Genomic DNA, 6,903 nt, shown 5'->3' on the forward strand with positions numbered 1-6,903 from the left:
TGTTCGAAAGTGTCTGGCAATGTGTAATATTGTTATGGGTACCATATGTAGTACCAATGTTTCAACATACCACTGTCCAGAGTGTGTTCTGAAATTGTGCAGCTGTAATAAGAAGGTCTTGTGAGGGGGGGATGTGGTTGGTATTAATGCGAGAGAATTTATTTTCTCATGAGTGGTGCGTACAGCACCTGTCATCAGAGCGTGTCCGCGCGAACTGTCAATCGTCTATCATAGGGGTAATTAATAGTATTGCTTAATTGAATAACTGTAAAAATCCCGAATAAATAGTTCACGCACCAAGATGATTAATCAAATTGGTAAATAATTGAGTGAATTGATTTATTAGTTGAATTAGCCAATTATTTCAAAAATTGATAGATGAAATAATTGAATTGACGGATTAGTCACTAGATTAGTTTTAAGTTTGGTTTTATGGGCTTTAACGTCCCAAAGCGACTTAGGCTATGAGAGACGCCGTTGTGAAGGGCTCCGGAAATTTCGGCCACCTGGGGTTCTTTAACATGCACTCACATCGCACGGTACGCGGGCCTCGAGAGTTTCTCCTCCAAAGAAATTCTAGCCGCTGCGGCCGGGATCGAACCCGCGTCTTTTGGGTCAGCAGCCGAGCACCATAACCCCTGAGCCACAGCGGCGGCCTGTTTCGTGCAAAAACTGATACGGCCATCAATAATGGCTTGCTACAAATCTGATTGCAGAAAGGTGGCTATCGGTCACAGTTAGGAAGTGAACTACAAGAATTAGTTAAACAATATACTGCTTAACACAGTTCGAATATTTTTAGACCTACGCCAAGACTGATATTACTACACAGCAAAGAGCTTCCCTTTACACAAGAACCCTGCTTTTAAAAATTAATAGCCGGCTTCCCTGAAACGGCTAATATGTCTCCAAGCGCGACATGGTTCACAAAAGGAAGAAAGAGAGGGGTTGACGAGAAAATTCTCTGCTGGCTGCCGCAGACACTAGGGCGGTGACATGGGAATTGAGAACAATCAGAAATAGTTAAACACACTGTATTTTGATGCACAAGATGCTGTAGATCTGTATATTCAATGAACATCTGTATATTCAATGAACACAGATTAGTAGATGTTCTGTTTCAATGGCAAAAACCGCAAATCGTAGGCTTCAAGGAGCTTTAGTGCCGTTTGGAAGCGCCACCAGCCATTGCCCACTTTAATGAAGAGATTTATCTGCTTCAGATTTAAGTTTTAAGTGCAATATGTAACCACATTTTTCGCCCACACCGCAGAGCGTTTCGACCAGCATATTATAAGTAGTTAAAATATCTAGCTTTTAACACTTAAGACTGCTTAGAGCACAAGCGAAGCACAAGCAACGCACTCTTGGCGCGAAGCAAATCGGCAAGAGCCAATTCACACTGGGGACAGACCCTTCAAGTGTGACATATGCCCTTATGCAGCGTCAGTGCAAGATAGTTTAAAGCGTCATATGCTGACGCACGCTATCGTAGAAGGATATCGCTGTGCCCAGCGCAAACTCACGTGTTCAGATAAGAGTCTCAGAGAGCACCTGTCCGGTCACGGGCAGTGAAATCTCCAGATTGACGTGCCGATGTCAAGATTATGCTCCTGCCTCTTGTGTACAATCCCATGCGCCTTACCACATAATTAAGCGTCCACGATTAGCCGTTACGCGCGACGCATTGTTCTTGGAATCAGAAGGACATCCAATATTAACGGCTTGGTTCCTACTGCAGGGAGGTAAATGCAAGATTTCGCCGGTTTTATTCTTTATTGCTGCAATGATTGTCTTGCTCATCAGTGACAATTGAGAATAGGACACAGCATAACTGCTTAGATTTTTCTGAAAATAAAACTTTGCATACTGAAGGAGGTTGGTTGGTTGGTTGGTTGGTTGGTTGGTTTATGGGGTTTAACGTCCCAACGCGACTAAGGCTATGAGAGACGCCGTAGTGGAGGGCTCCGGAAATTTCCACCACCTGGGGTTCTTTAACGTGCACTGACATCGCACAGTACACGGGCCTCAAGAATTTCTCCTCCAAAGAAATTCAACCGCCGCGGCCGGGATCGAACCCGCGTCTTTTGGGTCAGCAGTCGAGCACCATAACAACTGAGCCACCGTAGCGGCGATTAGTCATTACAGAATTAATTATTGGTTGCTTTGGTCTATTGGGGTTTAACGTCCCAATGCGACTAAGGCTATCAGGGACGCCGCACTGAAGAAATACGGAAATTTGTACCATATCGGTTTCCTTAAAGGTGGACTGACGTCGCACAGTACAAGGGCGTTTAGAATTTCGTCTCCAATGATCTTCGACCGCCACTGTCGGGATCGAACCCGCGTCTTTCGCAACAGCAGCCGAGCGCCATATCCACGGAGCCACCGCGGCGTCTATACACACGAAGCTAATTAAACAATGGGTTCTGTTACATCCATATAAATCGGCCAAAAGTTTAGTGAATTGAGTCCCCACTGAAAAATCCGGTATGAATTTTAAACCGGAACCGCATACCGGGTTATTGTACAGGATTTGCGATACCGGATTACTGGAATATCCTGTATAAAACAGGACAGTCCTGTATAATACAGGACTCTCCTGTTTTGTACAGGATACTCCGGTATCGCAAATCCTGTACAATAACCCGGTATGCGGTTCCGGTTTAAAATTCATACCGGAATACAGGACAGTCCTGTATTGAACAGGCAAGGCCCGTATTATACAGGTAAAAAAGGCAGAATAAAATGCTTCAAATATATCCCACTTGGACTAAATCTGCCCAAAAACTGGGGCCATAAGTGTACATGCCAAATGCTGAAATATACAGAGCCTCAGAAACTGGTAATCTGCGATTATCAGCAACTCGCATTGCAGTCGATGTGCCATTGTGTTATTTGCTCCCACCTTTTAGCAAAGTATTGGTAGCTTGGTGAGTATTATAATGCATCAAAAACTCCAAAAGATGTTTATTTTTTCCGCATGTCTTGAACCAGCTCACTAAGGTAATAATTTAACTCTTTGCGACGATCTACCGGCGCTGGGGTCTCTACAGGGTGCTGGCCAATGAAGTAGTCAAAAGCACCTGCAGAAAAGAAAATATGATTGGTAGTACATAATGCCCCCAGCTTATCATTTAATTGCGCACTGACACACAACATAATGCATTGAGCACTGTGACATGCAACTTACGGCCAATGGCTTGTAGCTTTTCAGGGGTCATTGGCTTTCTGCCCACTGTGGAGGCTTCTGACTTCAGGTTCCGATGGCAAGCTTGCCCTGTAACGCCCCATTCCAGGAGTTGTGGAGTCGTCCAAAGGCTGCGTCTTTACAGAAACGCGAATCTTTGGGTGCCACCATAACTGCTGCGCATGTTGCCGAAGGAATAAAAATTCCATTCCCGAGGTGGACCTGTATGCAATAACAAATGCATACCCCAGTAGCACAACGGGGCTCAGAATTGCGGGCCCCCGTGGGCCCAGACAAGCCACAGACAAGCCAGGCGTCTCAAGAAGCCAGGCCCTGAGCATTGGCAATGCTCAGTATCGTGAATGCACTTCCCGCCTTCCCTATTTGAATCAATAATGTATTGCAAATCTGCGTCATAACATTGTTGGTGTGTAAACATGTTGCTCAGACGATTGCGATGCTTGCGTGGTCATCCTCCATTATTTACGGCACATACCGCAGCATCGAGGTGATGCGTGATGTTTGTTCAAGGTCTTGAGCCGCTCCCCCTCAGGACGCTTATCAATGATTGCTCTCCCACGTATACACCATGTGCCTCTGTAAACAAATAATACAAACTATAAAACTAATTTTAGTCGTGCTATCATGAAGGACAAGCAATTTCGGTATGTAACTGAAAGAAAATTTTGCGCTATTTCGTCCCTCTACGCTGTGCAGTCTACAAAGTTTTAGTTAAAAAGACACTGAACAGTTAGAACGTTTTTGTTGACGCCGAGCTTATAACCGAGACGGAGGCAGTACTTAAAGAACAGAGTGATTTAAAATGCGTACTTACGTCCTAGCAGCACGACGTCGCCCTCATAAAATCCGCCTTCCACCGGTCAAATGTTCACCACCGGCCTCCACCGGTCAAATGTTCACCACTCACGTCTTTCGGAGCGAAGTCATTCATCACTGAGACAAGGATGATAGGGTTCCACCATATTTGCACTGGACGTACGCATGAAAGGCGATGTCATCTTTGATCATGGATTGATCAAGGCAACACGAAAAAAGGCGCAAAAAATTGTATAACACAAATTCAACGCCAACGAGCGAGTGCCAGCGTGTTTTCCCAGCTACCTTCATCGCTTGACACTCAACCCAGCCGCAGGAGAGAAGTAAAAACCTGTTCCAAACAAACGCAGGAAAGGCGCGGGGGGGGGGGGGGGGGGGCACTTTTGCAAAAAGTCACCGCGAAGCGGCCGGGGACAGTGAACAAGCAGAACCGGAACCTCCTCGCCACTTCATGGAAGTCGCGGGGAGCGTGGTCGGGAGGGCGGCTTAAAATGTTCGGTCGTGGGTTGACAGACACAGAGGAGCCCAACGGGAAGGAACAAAGCCCGATAGAAAAACCAGGAATGCGCAGGTTTTTTTGTTGTGACGGACCCAGGAAAAGCATAGAAGGCGGTGATGAGAAAAAAAAAAGCTTTAAAAAATTTGCGTAAAGACGGGTTACTCGTGTAAGGTTTCTACAGGTGGTTTTTGTTTTTATTTTGTTCTCTAGAGCGCTGTATCTTCTAGCTAGCACGAAGCGTCGCCCTTAAGGGAACACCGCAAGCTGCCGGCTCCGTTGCAATAACCTTTTCTTGTTCGTCGATAGAAATGTTTTGGGCGATTTGTGATTAGTATGCCTTCCTGATAAAGTGAAGGGTGGGGCCGCTCGGGATGGCACTTGGACAAGTTGCGTTATCAATGGGCAATCACTTGACGAAGAAGAAGTGCAAAGAATTCCTGCACGAAAACCAAGAATTTTCTTTCTTCATCGATGCGTCGCTACAGACTGCCGCTAGCGAACATTAAGAAAGCTGCTGCAATGAACGCGACAGTAACAAACCTTTTGGAGCCTCTGGCGCAGTCACCAGAGGCTCGCCATGTTTATCAGCCAGTCGTGAAGTTCTGCACTGTGAAATCCAGAGTAATCTGCGCAGGACTTACGAAGGCTGCTGGCGGATATATACTAGCCGTGTGCCCGCACACAGCCGCCCTGACTTTATCAGGGTGCTGCACGGGAAGCCAATATGGCGGTTGCCCTCAAATCACCAAATCATGCACAAACTGCATGTTTTGCCACTGCGAAGCTCACGCTTAGCCCTTTTCTTTTCCTAGGCCTTTCAACAAAACCGTGTATGTGTTGATTATCGCACTTATGCGCGCGCATAAATGCGCGCATAAGTGCGCGCACTTATCCCCTTACCCTTAAAAAATATCTGCTGGCGTACAACAGTCAATCTGCAGACCAAGCACCAAAACCGCGGCACATATCGCTCTGAATACAGGCTGGTATGTCCGGTTTGAGCTCCGTACCGGACTAGTCTGTCCGGTTTGAGCTCCGTACCGGACTAGTCTGTCCGGTTTGAGCTTCGAACCGGGAATGGACTGTCCGCTATGAGCTCCGTACCGGAGCGGTCTGTCCGGTTTGGGATCGATACCGGACCGGTATGAACCGGTATAGCCATCAAACCGGACGGGTCTCGCCGGTATGAGAGTGATACCGGACCGGTATGAAACCGATATGTTCCGGTAAAATCCGGTTTGCCGCGATACCGGATTTTTCAATAGGGTAATGAAGAAATTGAACTAATTAATGATACAATTTGTTCCACTATTGAAGTACTTCACATTTCCATCGGTAATAAATAAAATTGAATGATTACTTGATTGCTGTATAATTAATACTTTGGCGTGCTTACTATACGCTCTAGAAACGGCACCCATGTCGTCCGACGGGCTAGAACTGATACGCAGCAATAATGACTTCGCATTACTGCACCTAACTAGAATTAGAAGCACCTCTGGATTTTTTTTCTAACCAGGCCAGTTCTGTAAGCGTCAAGGAGATTAAGTGTAAAAGACCAGATATTTTGACTACGCATACTACGCTGATCGAAAAACTTGGCTTTGTGGGCGAAAAATATTATTACATATTGCACGTAAAACTTTATTCGGAAGCAGATAAATCCCCTCATTATTGTGGGCGAGGACTGGTGGTGCTGCAAATGGGACTGAAGCTCTTTGAGCCCTACGAATTGCGGTGTTTGCCATTGAAACAGAATGTGTACTTTCTCACGTGCGTCAAGAGCGACGGCAATGCGACAATGGCCCGTTACGAACCGGTGTGCATGGATAGGGGTGCAGCCCAAAATTATCTCCAAACTCCATCCTTGTCGGTTGGATTCGGAAAATGTGAAACAGGGCTGTCGTTCCTTGGTCGGACACAACCTTGTCCTTGCTGACAACGAGGGACGCGTTTAAGTTGGCGAAGCAGAGCCATTATGGCTTCAGCCTAATTCCAAAAAGTATGTCCGCGTCTATCACTTGCTCCAGCCTCCTCAGGTGTTCGTCGGAACTCCTCTCGAAGATCATACATCGTGTAAATAAACAACAGAGCTCTGCCACCAGAGACATGTAGAACACTTAAACGTGATCCGCTGAAAAATAGCAGTTGCGGAGCCAAGCCTAAATTACTTTCTCCTGGAATCGAATGCGCCGTATGGCGTGATCTTGAGAACCACCGTCCAGAAGTACTCCAGCTGCAGCCAGATCCGGTTGTCGTGGATACAGGGGAGTGGTGTAAATCTTAGTCGTGTTGTTGAGGCTACTCTCATTAACGCAGTAACAAAGAGTGCCAGCTTTGTTCTGCACGAGAACAAAGCATGACATCAATGGGCCCT

At 46.4% G+C, this 6,903-nt stretch overlaps 1 long non-coding RNA gene across 1 annotated transcript; it reads right to left on the reverse strand.

Moving 5' to 3' along the window:
- Positions 1–2,953: 2,953 nt before the first annotated feature.
- LOC149336525 (uncharacterized) lies at positions 2,954–3,291 on the reverse strand. The gene is made up of 2 exons (XR_016284569.1): positions 3,194–3,291; positions 2,954–3,086 (listed from the first exon to the last, which is right to left on the reverse strand). It is a non-coding gene; the product is annotated as an uncharacterized LOC149336525 (long non-coding RNA).
- Positions 3,292–6,903: the final 3,612 nt, after the last annotated feature.

This window comes from Amblyomma mixtum, chromosome 7, assembly GCF_055824585.1.
Source record: "Amblyomma mixtum isolate Tamu chromosome 7, ASM5582458v1, whole genome shotgun sequence".
Lineage (NCBI taxonomy): Eukaryota > Metazoa > Arthropoda > Arachnida > Ixodida > Ixodidae > Amblyomma > Amblyomma mixtum.